Source organism: Agelaius phoeniceus, chromosome W, assembly GCF_051311805.1.
Source record: "Agelaius phoeniceus isolate bAgePho1 chromosome W, bAgePho1.hap1, whole genome shotgun sequence".
In the NCBI taxonomy this organism is placed as follows: Eukaryota; Metazoa; Chordata; class Aves; order Passeriformes; family Icteridae; genus Agelaius; species Agelaius phoeniceus.
Window position 1 is genome coordinate 21,208,680 of NC_135301.1, and position 24,038 is coordinate 21,232,717.

The following is a 24,038-nucleotide window of genomic DNA, read 5'->3' on the forward strand; positions in this document are numbered from 1 at the left end:
CCAGCGCCTGCTGGAGGAGGAAGCGCCGTCAGACTCTTTAAAGTTAAATCATTGTTACCTGGACCTCATCCCTAACACTTTTTATTTTCAGTTTTAGCGTTTTCCTTTGATCTGAACTCAGCCCTGGTGTCATCAGAATGAGCCCCATCCTTCCGTTGCTTCTGTTGACAGCCGTCCATCCAGGTCAGATGTGGATCGTTCCACAACCCCAAGCAAATGTGTGGACCACCCTCGCCAGAGTCCTCAACCAAGACCACATTTGCCTGTCAGCCTCTTCTGTGTCTGACCCGATGTCCACTTGCCTTGTGGGGATCCCATCTAAATATGATGAATTTCCGCCAACATTAGCTGCTCCCCTTCCCCCAGTATATAATCCGTTATCCCCTTGGTCAAAATTAATTGATAGACAAGTAGTAGCAGAAAAAGAACCCCAAGAATTTGAACTCCTTGGTTCTGCCAAGGCATTCTATTGTGTTCAGTTTACGTTTACACCAAAAGATCAAGTAGATTTGTACCATGAAGTCAAACAATTTAAAGTGAATTATACAGCAAAAATTTGGTGTAAGAAAATTTCCCAAGTAGGAATACCTTCTACCCCTGATAATAAGCCCTGTGCCCTTCCTAAGGGGTTTTTCCTCATTTGCGGTGACAGGGCATGGGCAGGCATCCCCTCTCGTCTAATCGGAGGTCCATGCACCATTGGCAAAGCTGAGCCTGTTTACACCCAACAAAACCCAAATCATGGATTGGCGAACCAAAACCAACACCCACAATTCGGCCCGCAAAAAGAGAGATTTAAGGAATCTGGACCCAAATTGCGATTCTGAAATTGTACATTGGTCCAAACCAAAAGGAGTTGCGATCACCGTGTTTTTGCCATGGGTGTCTGCAGCGAAAGCTCTAGGCGAATTATCACATCTAGAATGTTGGGTTGCTAAACAGGCCAATATTACATCAGCTGCACTTTCAGACCTCCTGGCAGACGATGAAACAACAAGGCAAGCCACCCTACAAAATCGGGCTGCAATTGATTTTCTCCTCTTGCTACATAATCATCGTTGTGAGGAGTTTGAAGGTCTCTGTTGCCTGAATCTGTCATCCAAAGCTGAAAATGTCCACAAAATCATCGGGAAGATGCAACAAATGGTCCAAGACATCAAGCAAGAAACAGCAGACTGGATGGACGGACTCTTTCAGGGATGGGGACTCTCGGGCTGGGTCAAATCCATTTTGAAATCTGTATTTTTAGTTTTGCTTGTTCTTCTTCTTATTTTGATCAGTTTTGGGATCATCAAGAGCATTGTGACCAAACTGATCTCGAAAGCTATTTCCCCTTTAGAGGTCAATCAGGTGATAGTTCCCACCTCTTCTGAGGAAGAGACAGAAACCTCTGCAGAATTTACAAAACAGCCTTGGTTTGCTGATGCTTGATATCACTCCGAGCTGAAATTTAATGTTTAGGTGCCTCTTCCTTTTATATTTAAACGAAAAGAGGGAGATGTTGTAGTGCGTTCTTATATTTTGTAATACTTTGAAGTAGTTTGTTTTGTATTCCCATATTTTTCCCAAATGGTTTATCCCAGACTGTACCCCCCCCCTTTTCCTTCTACTTGTGTTATCCCTTTCCCGGGATAAGATCTCCAAAACCCCCACCCTGGCTCTCAGTCACCTTGGCATCCCAGCCCCCTATCCAGAAGTTTTCGGTCCAAGTTGTCGAGTGATTAGCCAGGGGCTAGGGGTCAGCCCCCCAAGTCCTGCCCCATATGCTGTTTTGTATGTCTATCCCCCCAGCACCCATCCCCCAGAGATACCTATTGGTCAGTAGGATTTTATCTATGTTAGTTTCCTCCCCCCTTTAAATGTGAACTCCGGACATCCCCCGGGGCTCTCGGCAGGAGGCCCCCTGAGGTATAGTAGTCCCTGTTCGGGCTCCTTAATAAAAACCTTGGAATATCCCCTGCTGGGAGACGGCCCCTTTCTCTTCCACCGACGTCTCTGTCTTCTCTGCTGCAGCAAAGGCAAACAGCCTGAGTGCCCTCAGCACCCTCGGGGCACAGAGAGTGTCTCCCCGCAGTCGGCCGTGGTGGGGCCGCCCCCCCACTCTCTGCCGACCCGGGTAAGGCCCAGGGACTTGAGAGGAATTGCAGAGAGACTGAGACAGGAACCTTCTAGCGGCTTCTGACAGAAGCCATCCCTGTAGCCCCCTCACTATCAAAACCTTGTCACACAAATCCAATACATTCTTATCTCAACCAATGAGGCTTATCTTTCCTTTCTGATTCTCCTCCCTGTTGGGGGCAGGGAGGTGAGGGAGCAGCTGCATGGTACTCGGTTGCCAGCTGGGGTTAAACTACAACACACTGTTACAGTGGAGTTACTTTCTAGACAATGTTCAGGGAATCACATACTCAGATTTTCACTATTGCTGGATAGGCATGAAGTTGTTCATGATAAACATGCTACTATAGCAAAAATAATTTTTAACTGAACTTGAAAGGTCCAAAACATAAATTTTGCATCAACTGAATATTTTTAATTGAACAAATCAATTGTGACCGTGGTCACAAGGGTTTTCAGGATGAAGAAGAGATGAGAATGTTGACTCCATGATCAGAAGGCTTGATTTATTATTTTATGATATATGTTACATTAAGACTATACTAAAAAGAAATAGAAAGGAAAAGGTTTCTTCAGAAGCTAGCTAAGCTAAGAATAGAAAAGAATGAATAATAAAGATCCGTGTCTCAGACAGAGAGCAAGAGCCAGCTCTGCCATGAGTGGTCAGTAAATCCAAACATCCACAGGAGACCAATCACAGGTCTACCTGTTGCATTCCACAGCAGCAGATAACCATTGTTTACTTTTGGTTGCTGAAACTGCAGCTTCTCACAAGGAAAAATCCTAAGAAAGGATTTTTCATGAAAGATGTCTGCAACAATCAATAGCTTGAAAATTAAAGGATAGCATATGTGTAGGATTAAAATTTTCAAAATATGAAATACTAGTGAAATTATAAACAAAACTCAATTGATTTAGTGATATCACCAAAGCTTTGGGGAATGAGTGGGATTGAGTAGATCTTTATCAGTCATGTGCTGACACAAGTAGCCCCGCTGTGACTTCACCCTGCCCTTGGTGCTGGTTGGTAGAGAAGGGAGGTGGCAGATTGCAGCAGCTGCCCATCTGGCTAGTGAGAGATTGCACGACACCTTAATCTCTGCTCACTCCTTGCAGTGCAGGTCCATCTGCTGATAAGGAATGTAGCAAAGAATGCAAGTAGCCAGACAGCATACCTGGCCAAGCTATGCCTAATCTCTTCTATGAATATTATGATTCTTTGGGTTTCATTTGACTTACTGACTTGGTAAAATTTTACTGTGGTAAGATCCTCTTCTTGTCTTTCAAAGTAGCAAGATATTTCCACCATATTCTCATTAGGGAAAAAAAATCTGGTCTTATGCATTAAAAAAACTGAAACATTGTCTCTTTTGCTTTTCTGTTTTGGTATAAGGTCAGAGTAGGGTTCATTTTGAAATTATTTTCTAATTTCAATATAACATTGTAGTAATTGCTCTTAGACCAAGAAATCTCTTCTTGATATCATCAGAATTAAAGAGAAAAATTTAGCTGGTATTGTTCTTGTTGTGGTTTGACACTGGCCAAACACCAGGCACCCACGAATGCCGTTCGCTCACTCTCTTCTGCTTTCAGTTGGGCAGAGGAGAGGAAAAATATAAACTAAGGGCTCATGAGTTGAGATGAGGATCGGGAGAAAACATTCCAAGGGCAAAACAAGTTTAAATTTAAAGGTGTAAGGTAAATTTATTATTAACAGAGTCAGAGGAGGATAATGAGAAGTAAAATAAGCCTTCGAAACACCTTTTTTCCCTCCCAGCCCCTCCCTCTTTCCCACTGACAGCGCAGGGAGACAGGGCGTGGGAGATTTGTTCAGTTCGTCACCCAAGATCTTTTTTTGTTTGCTCAGGGAGAGAAGTCTTTCCTCTACTATGCCATGGGGTCTCTCCCACTGGAGACAACTCTCTGTGAACTCCTCCAGCATGGCTCCAATCTCATGAGCAGCAGTCCTGCCAAAATTGCTGCAACGTGAGTCCTTCCCACAGGCAAACAGTCTTTCCGAAACTGCTGCAGCGTGGGTCACTCATCCACAGGGTGCAGTCCCCTAAGGATAGGCTGCTCTAGTTTGGAAGCAAGGGCCCTCTCTCTCTATTCAGCTCTCCCACTGGTTCATAGCTTTCTCCAGCATCTACCTGCTCCAGCATGAGTACTTCTCTCACAGGCTGCGAGTGGATCTCTGCATCCCCTGTGGACTTCATGGACTGCAGGGGCACAGCTTACTTTACCATAGTTCTCACCACAGCCTGCAGAGGAATCTTGGCTCTGGCGCTTGGAGCACCTCCTCCCCTTCTTTTACCACTGACCTTGGTACTGCCATCTTGTTTCCCTCATATGTCCTCACTTCCTCCTCTTCTCTGACTAGAAGAAAAACTGCTGCCCATAGGTACCATTGCAAACAAGTTCCACCAATAGAAAGATTCTTGTAGGATCCCACAGCACTGAGAGGTTGACCTCATCTAGGTTCCGCGTCAGGGAGTCGCTCATCATGTTTCCACTGCTGGCCAGGTGGCCCCCTTGCCATCACGTGGGCAGTGGCAGCCGCTACAGCGCTGGCACTATTTAACACCTCTCTTCATGCAGGGTGCTGCTGCCCCTGCCCTTCTGCCTGTGTCATAGCTAGCTAGGGGCAGCCAGGCAGGCAAGGCTCGCCATGGGGCACACTGAGATATTGGTGGCATCGCCACCCCTGGAAAAAACTGCGTGTGCACTGTTTTGATTTTCTTCTTAAATATGTCATCACAGAGGTGTTACCAACCTCTCTAATTGGGCCAGCAGCATGTCCATCTTCAGAGCCATCAGAGATCGGCTCTGTCGGACATGGTGGAAGCTTCTAGCAGCTTCTCACAGAAGCAACTTCTGTGGCACTCCCCCGCTACCAAAAAATCAAAAAAAACAGGCTGTGCCAAATCAACACAGTTCTGCTATAAAGTATGATTTTGCAAAAATTTACATGTGTTGGAAATTAGCTATTATCTGGATATAAGTGGAAGATTGCAAGTTGTCTTCATTATATGTCGTGTCCTTTTACAATTCTCAAAGTCTATATAAAAATCATATACTCAGTGACAAGTGTGATAGAACAACAAAAGAAAAATTACCCAAACAAAGCAGATGCTTCAGGAGTTCCAGTACCTTTTAGATAGGTTAATTGCAAATTGTTAATTAGTTATTTTAATACCTTAACAGTTAAATGGGTCATAAAACTATCCACAGATTTAGGGAGGAAGGGACTTTTGAAGATCTCTAGACCAATCTCCTGCTCAGAGAAGGGCCAACTTCAAAATTGCATCAGGTTGGTCAGGGATATGCCGAGTTTTGAAAATCTTTAGGGAGGGAGATCTCACAACCTCTTTGGACAACTTGTCCCAGGGCTTAACCACACGGTTACAAGAAGGAATTTTTTTCCCCTATGTTCAGCTGAAATTTCCTTTCTTATAGCACTTGCACCTCTGAATAGAGCCTGGCTCCATCATGTTTGTAGCTTGTGAAAGACTGCTAGTGTATCCCTTCCCAGACTTCTCTTCTCCAGGCTGAACAAACTTAGGTCCTCCTTCAGCCTCTCCCTCTCTCTCATATCCTCCAGTCCTCAGCTATTTTAGTTGCCCTCTGCTGGGCTCACTTCCATTTTGTTAGTAGCTCTCCTTTAGGTCTGAAAATCCACATTTGCTGCACACGTCCACAGGGCTATAGGGTTAGGTTCTGCTACGGTGTTACAGCACAATTACTGTCAGGCTATTACATAATCAAATACATTAGATTAACCTAGCCAGGCAAAAAATTATAATGATAAGTTCTGAAATAATGGGATTCATTCACATAGAAAATGTGGGTTCTCTGTTTTACACTAAAACTAGGTGTCCTGGTTTAGGGCAAATTTGGGAGAGAATCTCCAAAGGGGGGCCCCTCCAAAAAGCAAACCCACATGGCCCCTCCCCCCAACCAGTTCGGGAAGAATTCCTCGGAGAGAAGTGGAAAGAACCTGTTTATTTAACAGGCACAGCACCCCCCAGCACACAAAATGAATAATACCAGATGACACCACTCTTTCACCGCTCTGAAAAAGATGACAAATTCAGAAAGTCTCTCTTGGGGGTGGTCGCTTTGTTATCAATCCCTCCGGCACTGTGGCAGCTGCTGCAGGCCACAAGGTGCAAACTCTCGGTGTTCCCAGGTCCCAGTCTGGAGCAGGTTCAAGTTGGTTCAAAAAAAAAACGAAAGGAGAAACAGTCCAGGAAGAAATTTGGACTGTTTAGCTAAACTAACTAATGAGCAGAAGCAAGAGCAAGAGCAAAGCAAAAAGCAAAAGCAAAAAAGCAAAAGCTGCACTATGTACTGCCCCGTCTCTGTGTCCCACTGTTTTGTGGAGATAGCCAAAAACTCCACAACTTTGTGAAAGTTGTAAAGCCGGTATGTTTATTATTACAGCGCCGGATGCATGGCATGCGGAGATTACTCTCCTTAAAAGACATGCACACCTCTGGGAACTTCAGGTCCCTTTTTATCCCCCTCTCAAATACATATGCATACAGTTTCACAACAGGTTCATACATATTCATTTTTACGAATTTCGGGTGACATTTGCCCCTAGTTCTTCTTTATCAGAAAGAATTCCTAGGTCAGGTTGACCTGCTTTCACAGCAGTCTTTCTGTCTCTCTTTATCACCCTCTGTCTCCCCTCCTTATCTCTGTCCTTCATTGAATCCCTGAGCCTACAGACTACAGGCTTCAAACTACAGACCTAACTCAAAGATGTACATTTCACCTAAATCAAAATGGATTTCTACTCTGGAGAATTTCTACTCTGTCTCATTTCCCCCCTTTTCTAGAAAATAAGTAAATTCTTTTACTTAATGCAAACCCCTACGACAATAAGGGTCTCTTAATGCTTTACCATGTACGTTTGATAAGGAGGTTAACACAGCTACTCACTGTAGTATTCTCCAATTCCAAATTAGCAATATAATGGATAATCCTAAACTTATTCCAACTAATATTAACAAAACTACAATGGGATGATGCAACTTATTAAAGATTCCATTTGCAGTTGGTGACCACCCAAAGATCACATCCCACCAGTGATGATCTGCATTTTGTTTTATTCTCTGTAGAATTCTGGTTATTTCTTTTGTATCATGTTGGACAGTAATTAAGGTTTTCTTTCCTCTTTCTTGGATTTCCTTCAAGATCCCCAGTAGGTCTTGGTGCTTAATTAATTGTTTTACCAATGTAAGGTCCATCCCAATAAGGGTAGGTGATAGTCTGTGATATAGTGTATAATTAGTTTTAATCAACTGGTGGGATGTCACTGGGGCCAAGTATAAAAAATCACACCTGATAATCTTTACAAAATTACAAATACAAAAATTAGAATGATTTCTACTAGACAAAATAATATCGTTGCTATCAATTTTTACAGCAGCACAGGCAGTTCTCAGGCACACACAACCTTTTCCAGTATATACGAGCACAGTTTTCTGATCAGTGACTGGATGAACTTCGAAGTGGTAAATACTCTGTTCAGTGTCTAGACACACATCCTGGGCATTAATAGTATTGCTTTCACAAATGAATCCCATCTGTTCTCTAGTAATGCAGGATTCTAAGTTTACTGTTTGCCACTTTTCATTCACCTTTCATGTCCACACTCTATGTTCTGAAGGGTAGAGTACTTTTTTTTCATGGTTTAATCCCAGTGCAATGATGGGGTGGATAACGTAAACAGTGGCATTACGTATGGTAAGCACAAAGGCAGTGCCCACATTAGAAGCAGGATCATAGGTGAAATTTACCATAGTCCACCAGGATTGAAACTTCCTTTCAAAATCAATTGCATTATCCCAGACAATTTTCCGAATTTCAGCTGGAAAATTACCTTCACCCCCTTCCCGTATGATCAGAGCTGCTGTTGCCTGCATCCATAACTGTGCTTGTATACAACTGAAAGCTAAAGACACTATCTTGAACTGTACTAAGTGCTTCTACTATTAACTTGTGGTCTTGGTCCCCAGCCTTTTCCCACTTTGGCAGTACTTTTGAAATCTGCCACTGGCTAGTTCCTAATGCCAATAGAGATGACTGTAAAGGCTGCTTCAATTTTGTTAGGCCACCTGCTGCATTGGCCAGATTATTCATCAGTATTTCTGAATCAATTCCATTTAAAACTCCTAATCCTGTCCCTAATATCCCAGTTAGATCCCTTCTTATTCTGCTCCTGAGGTATACCTGTCTTTGTAACCACATTGTCCAGCCCTCAAAGGATGTTCTTAGGAAAGAGGAGCAGGCTGGTTGGATTTTTGAGATGTTATTCCCGTGGATTACTACAGTGGATAGGTTTAAATCTTTTATCTCAGAAAGTTCTCCCATGGATCCAGTATACTGATTAAAAGCCTGGGACCAAGGCCATTCAGCATCGCTTTGGATAGAGGTACTCTCTAGTTCTAAAACTTCAGTTATAATTACATACAAAGCAATTCTGTAAATCAAAGTATGAACTACCCCCGACCGCAATATACTCATTTTGCCCGAGTAAGTTTTAATCTCAGTTCATTGTCTCCTGGTGTCACTCTCCAAGGGGCTTCTGGGGCCTTCTTCACTCGAGAGTGATGGATCCAGACGTTCTGCTCCTTGATTTTGATTGCAGTGAAGGTGGTGAGAAGCACCTGGAATGGTCCCTGCCACTGTGGGTCCAAAGTCTTTTCTGTAAGAGACTTAACATATACATAATCTCCAGGCTGCATGTTATGTACTGGCCCATCTAACTCCCTGCTCCGAGTTCCAGCCACGTGTTTCTCAATTTCTCTGAGCTGTTTGCTTAAAGCCACCATGTAGGTGGCCAGTGTTACCTCCCCAATGTGGGTGGACATTCCCTTTTGTATTCCATATGGTCTTCCATAAAGTATTTCAAAAGGACTCAACTTTTCTTTAGCTCGAGGTTTAGTTTGAATTTGCAATAGTGCCAGTGGAAGAGCTTGGGGCCAGGGTAGATTAACTTCCTGCCCCAGTCTTACAATTTGCTGCTTAATCAAATGATTCATTTTCTCCACCTGGCCGCTTGATTGGGGGCGGTACAGAGTGTGAAGTTCCCAATCTATGCCCAGGTGGCAACTAAGCTGTGGCACTATTTTGGAAATGAAATGTGATCCTCTATCCGAGGATATTGTGGCTGGAACTCCAAAGCGTGGTATTATTTCTTGTAATAATACCCTGGTTACCTCTCGAGCTTTGACAGTTCTGGTGGGGAATGCTTCTGGCTACCCTGAAAATGTATCTGTCAATACCTATAAATACCGATACCCCCCTTTCCTTGGGAGTTCTGAAAAGTCAATTTGCCACAGCTGTCCAGGCCCATGGCCTCTCCCAGTCTGACCGAGTTTTGGCCTGGGGGTATTTTTGGGGTTAGTCTGGAGGCAAAGATCACACTGTCGGGTCACTTGAGCAATAGTGGCATATAAATTCCTAGCAACGATTCTTTCAATCAAGTAGGTGTATAGGGCATCTATTCCCCAGTGTGCTTTCTGGTGTTCTTTCCTTACTAGTTAATACAATAAATGGGAAGGGATTACCAGATTCTTTTCAATGGTAGCCCACCCTTCTTGGTTATATGTCCCTCCTCTGATCTTCAGTTAATTTTCTATCTCTCTTATTATATTCTGGCTTACCTTCAAGGGAAATTTGTCCATCTGGAATTAGGGCTCCTTCAGTAGTTACCTGACCTTTTGCTGCTTCTTTTGCCTCTCTATCCGCCAGCTCATTTCCTTCTTCCAATTCTGAGCTCACTCTTTGGTGTGCCTTAATATGCATAACTGCTACCTTTTCAGGTAGCTGAACTTCTTCCAGCAGCCGGATTATCTCTTGTGCATGTTTGATGTTCTTCCCCTGTGAGGTCAGCAGTCCCCTCTCTTTCCAGATGTCTCCATGTGCATGTACAACTCCGAATGTATACCTCGAGTCTGTATAATGTTTATTCTCTTTCCTTTTGCCATTTCCAAGGCACGGGTCAGGGCAATTATCTCAGCCTTCTGCGTAGAGGTGCCTGTTGGTAAGGGTCCAGATTCTATTACCTCTCTGCAGGTGGTCACTGCATACCCAGCATGTCGCTTTCCATTGGCAACGTAGCTACTCCCATCAGTGAACCAGGTCTCTGCATCATCCAAAGGAGTGTCCTTTAAGTCTGGGCGGCTGGAGTAGGTAGCTTCAATGGTCTCCAGGCAATCGTGGTGTACTGCTTCTCCTTGATTTCCACTGAGAAAAGAAGCTGGGTTGAAAATATTAGTCACCACTATCTCTACATCATCTTGCTCTACCATGATGGTCTGGTATTTCAGAAACCTCTGTGGTGAAAGCCAGTGGCCACCCTTTGCTTCCAGTACTGCGGACGCTGTGTGGGACACTAGCACAGTCATTTTCTATCCCAGAGTAAACTTGCGTGCCTCTGGAATATTCAGCACAACTGCTGCTACAGCTCTGAGGCAACCTGGCCATCCTTTGGCTGTTGCATCTAGTTGCTTGGAGAAGTAGGCAACTGCCCTCCGGTATGGACCCAAGTCTCGAGCCAATATTCCCAGGGCAATTCCCTGTCTTTCATGGGAAAATAGAAAGAATGGTTTACTTACATCTGGAAGTCCCAAAGCTGGACCTGACATGAGGGCACTCTTTAGCTGGTGAAAGGCCCGTGTGGCTTCTTTTGTCCAGTGGAGATCTCTGTTTCCATTGGCAATAAGAGCATAGAGAGGTCTGACAAGCAGTCCATAATTATAAACCCACAGCCGGCACCACCCTGCTATGCCTAAGAAGGTTTGGAGTTCCTTTATTGTCTGGGGTTTCGGGGTTTGGCATATGGCTTCCTTGCGAGCCTGCCCTAAAGTCTGTTGCCCAGCACTCACCTCGTACCCCAGGTAGATTACCTTCTGTTTCACTCTCTGTGCCTTTTTCTTTGATAGTCTGTATCTTTGGAGTCCTAGGAAATTCAAAAGGCTTACCATCCAGGCCACACATGCTTCCCTCATCCGAGTGGCTACTGGAAGATCATCCACGTACTGCAACAGCCTTCCTTCTTCCTGTGGAGCTTCCCAGGACTCTAGATCTTTTGCAAGTTGCTCCCCAAACTGTGACAGTATTCACAGGGATTCTTGGATGAGGGAAGAGACGAGAACGTTGACTCCATGTTTCAGAAGGCTTGATTTATTATTTTATGATATATATATTACATTATAACTATACTAAAAGAAATAGAAGGGAAATCTTCATCTCAGAAGGCTAGCTAAGCTAAGAATAGAATGTAATGAATAACAAAGGTTTGTGTCTCGGACTGTGGTAGGTAAGGGACAGGCGTTCGGAAGATTTCGGGCTGTGACGGAAAATTACAGGAATCCTTCTGCCCCTCTCCCCATAGATAAAGATCACCCTTGGAATGTAGCCAAACAGGTAGCCCCCCTAACCTATGGATGCCAGTAACTTTCCACTCCATACTAACCCTAGAAAGTATAGCCAAACCCCTTTCTGACGTAGAGAAACCCCTTAGTCCATAAATACCCTTGAGACCCCTCAATAAAGGCCTTTAACCGTCCACCACATTGGTGTCAGCATCCGTTATTGGCCCCGAGGGATCCCAGGAGGGGATCGCCGTGCTGGACTTCGAAACCAGGTCACCGCCGCCTTCCCAAGAAGGCAACATAGTGGTGCCGAAACCCTGGACAAGTCCGGGCGACGGGGATACTCCTGGCCGGGGGACAGCGTCCACAGCGCAGGAACGACTGTGGCGAAGCAGGGGGACGCCCCAGAGACCCGCGATTCGTATGGAAGCGATAGCGAAGGTCGTAAGTTCGATACATATGCAATGGGGAATCAAATGTGAGCTCAGGAATTTTAATCTAGCTTTAACGAGACTCCTCGAGCTCGGGGTCATTGACCGACCCATAGATATATTGCAGTCTGAGGCGTGGCAGAAATGCACTGTCGCGTTAGCAGAGGACACAAAAGCCACAGGCAGCAGCAAAAGCCTGAAAGCGTGGGGGAAGGCAGAAGCAGCCCTACGCAAAGCATTAGAAGAACGGGAGACGTGGAACGCTGCGCGTTCCTGTCTGTTAATCACGCCACAGCTGGGGGAGGGGGTGATAACGCGAATTCCCCCTGATAGCGACCCGATTGAGAACGGGGAGACGCGGGGGCCGGGCGCATCCCATCCCTCCCCGAGCCCAGAGCCCCCAGAGCCCCCGGGGGACCCCCTGACCCTTTCGGGGGACCCGCCGGGGCCCAAACCCCCTCCGGAACCCCCCAGAATGCCCGCGGGCCCCTCGCCTATCCCTTCCCCGCCGACAGCCGACTTAGAGCAAGAAGCGGAGGGACGCGCGCGGTCCTTTTGGGAGGGATTGGCGACAGAAGCCCGAAATATCGAGAAGGCAAGCGCGCGGGCGGGCAGCGGAGGGGATCCGCCGCCTTACCCATTTGAACACGGCGCGGGTGGCCGGGAAGAGGGGTGGAGCCCGTCGGCCCGCGGCAGGAAGAACCCGAAAACGCGGCCAGCTGCGGACACGCATGCGCGGGAAACCAGCACTGAGCCCATGCCCGGCCGGGAGCCGTGGAGCCCAGCAGACACGCACGCGTGGGGGTGCGACAGAGGGCGGGCACTCTCTCGGGAGCCGCGCCCACTGTTGCCACCATATATGGGAGAGATCCCTCCCTGCGGGAGGCAGGGCGAGCCCAGGGGGCGGGAGCGGCACCGCCCCCGAGGGGAGGAGCGGGGCTGAAGCCGAACAAAACGGCAGGGGAAACCGGAAGTTTATTGGCAGTCGACTTCCGACTCTGAAGAGAACCACAGCTCCCCAGACCGCCCTGCGGAGCCGACCGAGTCCAGCAGCGACTCGGAAGCAGAGAAAACAGAATCAATGCGGTTTCGGACAAAACCAAATAAAACTTTTAACACAGTCGGGAACCAGCCCCAATACGAACTCACCGATTGGGGTAAAATCAAAATTGAATGCGCGGGATGGGCACCCGTAGCATCGGTGCATGCCTTCCCGGTGAGAATCACAGAACCCCAGGGGAACCAGCAAAGAACATATACTCCCGTTAATTCCAAAGACATCCAGACAATAGTAAAAGCTATTTCAGAAAAAGGAATTAACTCAGGGGTGGTTTCCACTCTTGTGGACGGTCTTTTTAGCAATGATGATTTACTCCCTTTTGATATAGTGCAAATAAGCCGTATGCTTTTTGAGAGGGAGGGGACGTGCGGGATTCAGCCCCCTCCCGCTATGGATGCGAGACGGCCCATCTATGCCAACCCCTAGTGGGGCAGGGGATCTTCATACCCTATGCTCCCACAGGCAAAAGCACACAGAAAGGGAGAAACATGACCTACCCCAAAGCCTTGCCCACAAGGGTCACCGACGTCCCGACTGGCGATGAGGAAGCCTTCCAAATAGGCCGCTCAGCCAGGTCAGGCTCGGACCCAATCCTTCGCATGTTAGAAGCTACCTTTCTATCCCTGAATGAATCTAACCCTAACCTAACCGACTCCTGCTGGCTTTGCTACGATGTTAAACCCCCTTTTTACGAAGGAGTCGCTTTAGATACCCCCTTCAGCTATTCCACAGCCGATGCCCCTCGCCAGTGCAGATGGGACACACCCCGCAAAGGAATTACCCTGAGTCAAGTCACAGGTCAGGGCAGATGCTTTGGCAATGCAACCCTAGCTAAGCAGAAAGGCGACGTCTGCACCGAAGTAGTTGAGCCCGACAGGAAGAATAATAAGTGGGTAGTCCCATCTGCATCTGGGATGTGGGTTTGCCAGAGATCTGGAGTGAGTCCCTGCGTGTTTCTTGCCAAATTCGATAACTCTAATGACTTTTGTGTTCAAGTTCTGATCGTCCCTAGGATCCTGTACCTCTCAGACGAAGAGGTGTACCACCTTTTCGAAGAAAACAGTCGGCTCCACAAGAGAGAAATATTAACAGGTATAACTATCGCAATGCTGCTCGGCCTAGGGGCAGCTGGAACGGCAACAGGTGTCTCAGCCCTAGCAACTCAACACCAAGGACTGTCCCAGCTGCAGATGACCATCGATGAGGACCTGCAGAGGATCGAGAAATCCATTTCCTTTCTAGAAAAGTCAATCTCCTCGCTCTCAGAAGTGGTCCTGCAGAACAGGCGAGGACTGGATCTCCTGCTCATGCAGCAAGGGGGCCTGTGTGCTGCCTTGAAAGAGGAATGTTGTTTCTACGCTGACCACACAGGAGTCGTCAGAGACTCCATGGCAGAACTCCGAAACAGACTGGCTCAGAGACAGAAAGACAGGGAAGCCCAACAGGGCTGGTTCGAATCCTGGTTCAATCAATCACCATGGCTAACCACCCTAATTTCTACCCTAATAGGTCCATTGGCAATGCTGCTTTTAGCTATTACCTTCGGGCCATGCCTGCTGAACAAGCTAGTCTCATTCGTTCAGGCCCGCCTAGAACGGGCTAGCATCCTGTTCGTGGGACAGCAACAATTACTGTGAATTCAACAAGGAACACTGCCAGTCACGAGAGACTTGCCTGGCAGAAACTTACTCAGGTTTCCCAAGACCCTTTTCCCTAGTCAGATCTCAACCTCCTACCTCATTTCAGTGCCTATGTATAGGACTACCTCGTTCATTTGTGAAAGAGGGGGGGGAAGTGTGGTAGGTAAGGGACAGGCGTTCGGAAGATTTCGGGCTGTGACGGAAAATTACAGGAATCCTTCTGCCCCTCTCCCCATAGATAAAGATCACCCTTGGAATGTAGCCAAACAGGTAGCCCCCCTAACCTATGGATGCCAGTAACTTTCCACTCCATACTAACCCTAGAAAGTATAGCCAAACCCCTTTCTGACGTAGAGAAACCCCTTAGTCCATAAATACCCTTGAGACCCCTCAATAAAGGCCTTTAACCGTCCACCACATTGGTGTCAGCGTCCGTTATTGGCCCCGAGGGATCCCAGGAGGGGATCGCCGTGCTGGACTTCGAAACCAGGTCACCGCCGCCTTCCCAAGAAGGCAACATCGGACAGAGAGTCCAAGCTAACTGGGCTGTGGTTGGCCATTAATTGTAAACATCCAAGATGGGCCAATTACAGATGCACCTGTTGCATTCCACAGCAGCAGATAACCATTGTTTACATTTTGTTGCTGTAGCTTCTCAGCTTCTCAGCAGGAAAAATCCTAATGAAAGGATTTTCATGAAAAGATGTCTGCGACATGTCACCTGTTTTTATTTAGTTAAATTAAAAAGAAAAGTGTTTGTAATTTTCTCTTCTGGGCTCATGCAGAGGAAAGAACAAACACTTGACAGGTTATCTGTTGCCAATCAAACCTCAGTCAAGTGCTGGTGTGGAATGTAGAACATAAAATTCTATCATATCACTAAAACAACTTTACAATATAAGAAAATGCAAAAACAATGCAAAGAAATTCCAAGTCCAAACAGCTGAGTTTCAGGAAAAGTCCATGGACTGAAGATGTTCCTCTTTGACATCTCTAAAAGTCCCTTTTGGTCCTGAAACAGGCTTGCAGAATCCTGAAACAACAAATTCCTAAAGAAAAATCCATCAACAGTTATCAAAAATCCATTGGCAGTCATCAAACAATTTGAAACAATTTGCGAAAATTTCTGGAATGTGTTGGCCACAGCCCTTTATTGAACAACTGGGGCTGAAGCTAATTTTTGGCTCTTCAATGCTTTTGAGCTGCTGCCAGCTCTTTCCACCCTTTTCATTTAATTTAATTGTTTTTTGTTTTTTTTTTTCAGAAAGAGCAGCAGTAGCAGACAGCCTGAGAGGCCCTGGGGCACCCTGGCCCTCTTGGAAGGATCAGGAACCCCAGACCTGGCCCACAAAACGGTGGCCCAGGACCTGATGGGGGCAGCGAAACTCCCAAGGCCAACAGGAGGCCAGGCAGCGGCCCTGGCCCAGGGAACCGATCCAAACAGCCCAGGCCTGGCCCACGAGGCAGGCTCTGTGTTGTCACAGACCAGCACCCCGCTGCCAATGCAATGGCAGCACGAGTGACCAAACGCTTCCTTCCCCCCGAACCACGGAGGCATGCCGGCAGTAGGGGAATAGAAGCTGTCCCGAGAATCTTCATCTCGGGTCTGGGAATGTTTTTTCCCCACAGCAAGCGAGCCATGATCGCTTCCCACTGTGCCCTCTGCCTCTGCAATGCAAATGCAAAAGGTGTTCCTCCCATCTGCCTCCCGGTACCACCCCCACCCCCTCTGGGCTGGGGACCAAAGGCAGAACCCCCAGGAGCCACCTCCCCCTCGCCGCTGGGGCACGCGAGGGGTGGCAGGGAGCTTTGCAACTCCCAAGGGGCAATCCCCAACCAAACACCCCCCAACCTGCCAAGAACGCTGAGCTTGAAAGCAGGCAGCTGGGCTGTGCCCGCACTCAGCTGCCGAGCCACGCCTCCTCCACGGAAGGAGAGGCCAGCCGCCGCAGCCACTGCTGCAGGGGCAAACGGCTCGGGACGGTCCGAGCTCGGACATGCGGCCGGTTCCAGGGCAGCCTCTGACGCAGACACGGAGGACGGAGTCCCCGAAGGCGTCAGAACTTCCGGGGTGGGCAGTGAGGGCAGCAGGGGTGCGCGAGAAAACGCCGCCGTTGTGTTGCTCGGCTCCGGGAGTGACAGAGCAGATGCGAGCTCTGCCCCTGCGGGAGGGGCTGGCGAGGACGGCACGGGGTCGGCAGCATCTTCTGCTCCTGGCTCTGAGATCAGCTGCGGAGGCGCAATCGCAGAATCCGGCGGAGTCTGCATGGGAGGCGGCGGGGGCGGCGCCCGGTCGCTGTTGTCGCCGAGTGCGTTGCCTAGCAACACAGGCGCAGCTGCGGGAAGCAGTGTTTCAGAGGTCGGCCGCGCAGGCGCAGAAACCGGCAGAGCCGCGGGCGGGGATGCCCGGAGACACGGCTGCGGGGTGGGTTGAGGTGGCCCCGCGGGCCCGGAAGGCAGGACCTCGGAGACCGGTGCCGCCCACAGCTCTGGGCAGGGCGGGGTCCAGGAGGCCGGCCGGGGCGGTGCCTGCAGGGCTGCCAGGGGCAGTGCAGCCCACACAGACTCCCCTGAGAGCAAAGAGGGGGGGGAAAGCGGCCCTGTCTGAGCAGGCTCCGAAGACGCAGGAAATAAAACTTCTTCGGCTGCGGGCAAAATCTCACCCTCCTGCTGCGATTCAGGGGGGCTGGGAAGCAGCAGGTCGTCTTCTTCTAAAGGACCTTCTCCCGTGGGAATTGGGGGGAACGGGGCTTGCCCCCTGCAATCAGCAATCCACTGAAAGGACGCTGCTTTCTGTTTCAAAACCGGGAAAAGCGTCCTGAATGATGGATGAATCCGGGGGTACCCCAGTCCACGGTCCAAGACGGCTTCGAAAATTGATTCCATGCATTCCCATATGAACATATCAAGGGCATAGAGCACATTCGTAAAAAACCCATATAACTTTGCCCATCGAAAAAACTCATAGAAATGTCTCTCCACCATAGGAATTCTGTCCTCTTTACCCCATTTTTGCCAGAGGGCAATAAGTTTCTCCTCTGCGGGGGAGAATGGAACCTCTGCCTCAGTGGGAAGCCCCCACCACATTTGCAGCCACAATCTGCGAAGGGCAGCATCATCAGAGAGGGAAAAGCTAACAATACCTTATGACAGTGTCCAGCACGCTCTGGCCAGCTGCTTGGTGCTGCTAGGCTTTCCGAACATCTTCCCGGAGGCTTTTCAAAAGGTTCTCTTTGTGGTCAGCCTTGTCTGTGAACTCTGTCCAAATCAGGATGTTCAGTTCTTCAGCTCCTGGCTAGAATCCACTTCTGTGGTCACTTGTGAGGTGACCATCAACGCCACACACTCGGGGTTTACCCAAATGTAGCAATGCTCCTCTGGGGGTCTCACCAAGTGATGAATTTCTTCCTCATTCACTCGAGGGTCACCATCTGTGACAGTGTTCACAGGGGTTCTTGGATGAGGGAAGAGACGAGAATGTTGACTCCATGTTTCAGAAGGCTTGATTTATTATTTTATTATATATATATATTACATTATAACTATACTAAAAGAAATAGAAGGGAAAGCTTCATCTCAGAAGGCTAGCTAAGCTAAGAATAGAATGGAATGAATAACAAAGGTTTGTGTCTCAGACAGAGTCCAAGCTAACTGGGCTGTGGTTGGCCATTAATTGTAAACATCCAAGATGGGCCAATCACAGACGCACCTGTTGCATTCCACAGCAGCAGATAACCATTGTTTACATTTTGTTGCTGTAGCTTCTCAGCTTCTCAGCAGGAAAAATCCTAATGAAAGGATTTTCATGAAAAGATGTCTGCAACACCAAACAGAGTGGGGGAATTTTTGAAGCGTTGGGGCAATCTTGACCATGTGAGCTGGGTTTTGCGCCCACTTTTAGGGCTTTCCCATTCGAATGCAAAAATTTTCTGGCTGGCTTCGTGGATGGGGAGGCAAAAGAAGGCATCTTTTAGGTCTAAAATGGTAAACCAGCTTAGCTTAGGTGTTAGACAAGTTAATAAAGTATATGGATTGGCTACCACTGGATACAAATCTTCTGTTACTTTATTGACAGCCCTCAAATCCTGTACTATCCGGTATGACCCATCAGATTTCCAAACAGGTAAAATGGGAGTATTGAAATCAGATTTGCATTCTTTCAGTAACCCTAACCGCAGAAAATTTTCAATTATTGGGCTGATTCCTTCCCTGTCTTCTTTCTTTAGGGGATACTGCTTAATTCTCACTCATTGTGTCCCTTCCTTGAGTTTAATTACTATAGGGGAGGCGTTTTTCACCCTCCCTGGTACATCAGAGGCCCATACCCCGGGAAATACTTGACTTAGTATCTCTTCATCAATTTCATCTTTGATTTCAATAGCTGTTAAGGTTAAACTTAATACCTCTATGTACTTTTGATCATTCACCTCCAGAGTAACCTCTCCATTTTTGAATGTAATGGTTGCTTGTAACTGCTCCAATAAATTTCTGCCTAAAAGTGCCTTTGGTAAATTGGGCATGTACAAGAATTTATGAATACCCCATTGTTTTCCCAATTTATACCTCAAAGGTTTGCAAAAATATGCCCTTTCAGACTGGCCAGTCGCCCCTTGCACTACAACATAATCATTTTCCACAGGTACTAAAGCTTTATTTAAAATTGAATATGTAGCCCCTGTATCAACCAAAAATTCCACCCTTTTCCCTTCTTTCCCCAGCCTCATTGTTATAACCAGTGGATCCACTGGGGTAGAATCCCCCGGTCCTCCTCAGTTGTTTTGTACGTGTGCAGCCACTTGTTGGTCACCTCGTCTCCGTTCTGGGCATTGATCTTTCCAGTGACCAGTTCTTTTGCAGATTGCACACTGGTTTCTGCCCAGCTGAGGTGGTCCTTATCTGGGTGGTCCCTGGTTGCGTTTTCTTTGCCTTTCCTCCTGTACCACTGCCACCAACTTTTTCATTCCTTGTTTATATCCTTCTTCCCGGTTACTAAATACCCTCCAGGCCTCCTCTAGCAAGACTTCGAGATTTCTCCCTTCTGGTCCCCGAATTTTCTGAAGTTTACGTCTAATATCTCCAGCAGACTGCCCCAAAAATGAATTAACTAGCTGATTCATCTCTATCTCAGACCCCGGATCCAATGATGTATGACGACGCATAGCATCCCTTAAACGCTCTAGAAACTCAGATGGAGTCTCAGAAGGCCCCTGCTTAAGGGAATATAAGGCAGACCAATTTATGGGTTTTGGAATAGCTCTTTCCACCCCTGTTGCTATCCACTCTTGATAATCTGCTAATTTCTTTACCTCTGCTGATACATTAGGATCCCATTCTGGGTCTTGGAGGAGAAAATATTCTTTTACATCTAGCTGCTTGCTCTCGCAGTAATCCTCTGCCAAAGTCCCTGCTGTCTTTAAGATCAGCTGTTTTTCCGTTTCAGTGAAAGCAACCAGTAGTAACTGGATGTCAGCCCAACCTGGGTTGTGTTGCTTGATAACATATCATAGACGTTTGGCATTAAGTATCGGATCAACACAATAATTCCTAGCAATCCTTTCCCATGCCTCTAAATCAAAGTGGTAAATGGCACTTTAATCATTAATCTCCCGCCTTCTGGTCCCACTGCCTCTCGCAGAGGGGCCTGTAACTGCTTGCCTCCTAGTTCTAGATGCAACTGGACTGTCGGGGTGGGGGTGGATTCTAGTGGATGTGCCTTCCCAGCCTGAGTCCTCCTCCTTTTTGGGGAAGTCCCCTTCCTCTTCATCCTCATCCTCAACCTCCCTCCTCCTAGGAGGAGCTTTCATTCACTCAAATGTATCTCATTCTTGCTCCTCAGAATGATAAACTTTGTCTGATCTCATACACCGTTGTCCTATACTGCATGCTGAACAACAACGTTTGATTTGCCCTCTCTTTGCTTTGTTTTCCTTTTCAAGGGCCAAGACCAGTGGATCCGAGGGCGGTCTGATCCCTCAGTCCCTTTGCCATTCTTGGTGATTACTTAAAACAAAAAACATATCAGCTTACGAAACCTCATCCCATTTACCTTATTGTCTTAAAAACAACATTAACTGCAGTAAGGTATTATAATCTAAAGTTCCAGTGGGTGGTCACTTCGCTCCGTCCTCTAACCTGTACAATGGCCACCAGCATGTGCAATATTGGATTAGATCTTTTTTATTCTCAGAGCCCCCCCCTACTGGTGACTTCCTTCCAGTGGGCCAAGATGCACCCCAAGGGGCTAGCCCGAGGAACTTCCTTGCTCTGGTTAGTTCCGATTATCTCCTTCTCCTTGCTCTATCTCACTTCCACCCAAACCTCTCTTCACAGAGCTTCACAGTAGTTTCCCATTCTTCCTCCCACACACAGCTCCAGGTGGCAGGTATCAGATGGGATTTCCCACACACAAGCTTTAAGATCTTAGGTTCTGAATCAGCTTGATCAGGAAACTTTAATTTACACTCGGGGCATGTGCCCTGATGCTTATTAGAACAGCAATACCAGCGTCTCTCACAAACTCTGCACTGCAATAATACCCATGCAGCGTGCCAGCCTCTTGATGCACCAAAGGCTCTCAGGAATTGTCCGCAGAGGCAGGCTATTCCGTTTATTACAGGGAACTCTAAATCCTCTACAGCAGGTTGTTCCCAGTCCAGACTTACTATAGTACCAGCTGAAGTCCGGTAAAGCCCCTCTAAATGAACTCGTTTGTCTCCTCTATCTATCCAATAATTCACAGGATTCACAAACTCCCAGGGGTCGAGTCCAAACCACTGGGGCAGAGGAACCCCTTGGGTTCATCTAGCCATGGTAAAAGGGTGCACAGTCTACACCACAATTCACCACCTTTACTCAATGAACGTCCTCACCCATGCTTCTCCACTACTTGCTCTACTTCTCTGCCGGGCGCTCCCTGCCCCCACAGCCTGCCCCAGCTGGTGCCTCAGGCCTCACTCGGCCCCTCCAGTCACGGGTAGAAACCCCCCCGCGCTGTAGATATACTCTCTTTTATACACCATGCACTTGCATGATTACAAACACAATGCATTAACCACACAATGCATTAACCATACAGTGATAGAGTGTCCAGACACCACACACACACACACACACACACACACACACACACACAGGTTCACTCAACCCACCCCCAGGGTTGCTAGCGGCTGCTCTATCAGACAGTGAACCCCCGTCCCTGGTTTAGCCTCTCGATCGGCTGCAACCACAGGCTGAGCACTCAGACGTCTCTGAGTGACTTAGTCAGCAGTCCTATCTCTCTTTTCCCCCGGGGGTCCCTCAATACATACCGTATCTTCCGCAGGCCAGCAGGTCCTTGTCTGTCTCCGCAGGAGGCAAGCCGAGACGAGCGGAGCCCCTCCAGGGAAATCCCGGGGCTTGCCTAGGAGTCCGTCTGTTCTCCTCTGTCTCTGCGGGGACAGAGACGGTTCCTCCTGGCTGGCATCGCCAGAATGTTTTGCGGAGATAGCCAAAAACTCCACAACTTTGTGAAAGTTGTAAAGCCGGTATGTTTATTATTACAGAGCCAGACGCATGCGGAGATTACTCTCCTTAAAAGACATGCACACCTCTGGGAACTTCAGGTCCCTTTTTATCCCCCTCTCAAATACATATGCATACAGTTTCACAATAGGTTCATACATAGTCATTTTTATGAATTTTGCGTGACATTTGCCACTAGTTCTTCTTTATCAGAAAGAATTCCTAGGTCAGGTTGACCTGCTTTCACAGCAGTCTTTCTGTCTCTCTTTATCACCCTCTGTCTCCCCTCCTTATCTCTGTCCTTCATTGAATCCCTGAGCCTAGGCTTTGCAGTCAGGCTACAGACTACAGGCTTCATACTACAGACTTAACTCAAAGATGTACATTTCACCTAAATCCAAATGGATTTCTACTCTGGAGAATTTCTACTCTGTCTCACCGCCAGCCATAGGGGAGCGGCTGATAAGAAACCCAAACAAAACTTTCACTCTTCAGAGCCAGTCTTGAAGGCACAGAACATAATATCCAGCATAAACAGAACACATGAATGGGGATACAAGCATCATCACGTCACCCTAGGACACTAGGATAGATAAAGCATTAAAAGAAAGATGTTGAGAAACACTGTAAAATTGATTGGGGAAAGAAATGAAAGGCTATTTACAGTCTTTTTTCATCTTTTTAAAATCAGTTTCTGTCTCTGTAATACCCTTGTGATCTCTCGTGTTAAGCCTAGGCCATTCAGCCCTCCATTGACCTCTAACTCAAGTCCACCACCTGCATCTCCCTTGGCACATGCAGAGAGCATTTCCTCAATATCTACTACTTCCCTCAGTGCAGCAAACACACTTACAGTTGGTAAGTGTGAGAGTCTGTCCAAAATATCCTTCATTTTTGCCTCACAATTGCCATGAAGTAAAGACCACCGAAAAATTAAAAACTCTTGAGCCAGTGGGGGGGAAAAATCATGTGCCTCTTAGCTCACTGTTTCCACAGGTGTTGTTTCCTATACGCCACACTGAATCTGAAGGGGCACCCTGCCCTTTCCTGAACAATGGACCTGGAATTTCTCCCCACCTCCTGGACTGGCTGGTTTGAGCTTTGGGGTGGTCCCTCTTCCAAGAGAAGACCCCTCTCGCCCGTCCTCAACCATCGTGACAGACAAGCAGAGATGTAGGCCTCTTCATCAAGGAACAGAGACAAGAAACCCCTGTGCAAGAAACCCCCCTCTCACCTTCTTCCAGAGACTGGGACTGAACCCCCCAACTCGGGGGAGGTGTGCATTGGGGGGGGAGGAAAAGCTGCCCAGAGCAAGCACAGGTGCGAGCACTGGGCCATGAAAACAATAGTCCTTGCTTGTTGCCTGGCTTGAGTTTGTGTACCCCTATTCTTTCCCCCTGAAGACCTTTGTTTTGGCTGAGAAACTCATTCCCCCTTCCCCCAACGAAAGGTAGTATAACTGGGGTCCAGATCAGCCGTGCCTTTCGAGATCTCCCCAGACGTGGCCTGGTAAGCTTCGATGGCTGGACCTCGAAGGATAAAAGCAGCATCATGTTTGGTAGCTATACCCATTTCCACTCTTCTCCTCCCTCTTTTCCTTATCTTCTCCTTTTTCCCTGGTTCCCCCTCACCAACGCATTTCTGTTGTGGTTATTTCAATAAAACTGCATTGGTTGATTGTTACTGCAAATCTCCTGTGCCTTCATTGGTTCTTTTGCACTTTGAAATCACTCCTACGAACCACCGCATTACCCATCCACTAGGACGGGTCGCGACAGTGAGTTAACCATTTTAATTCACTTTAGAAATGGTAACATTCTGCCACTGAGTTCCACCTGTTAAAAACACCATTCCTTGGAGTTATCTGTTCCATATGTGAATTCAGTCTAGGTACTTCAAG

The 24,038-nt window shown here is 47.5% G+C and overlaps 1 pseudogene; it reads left to right on the top strand.

Annotated features, from left to right (window-relative positions):
* Positions 1 to 24,038, top strand: part of LOC129132401 (F-BAR domain only protein 2-like) — a 194,243-nt pseudogene that overhangs the window by 146,847 nt on the left and 23,358 nt on the right.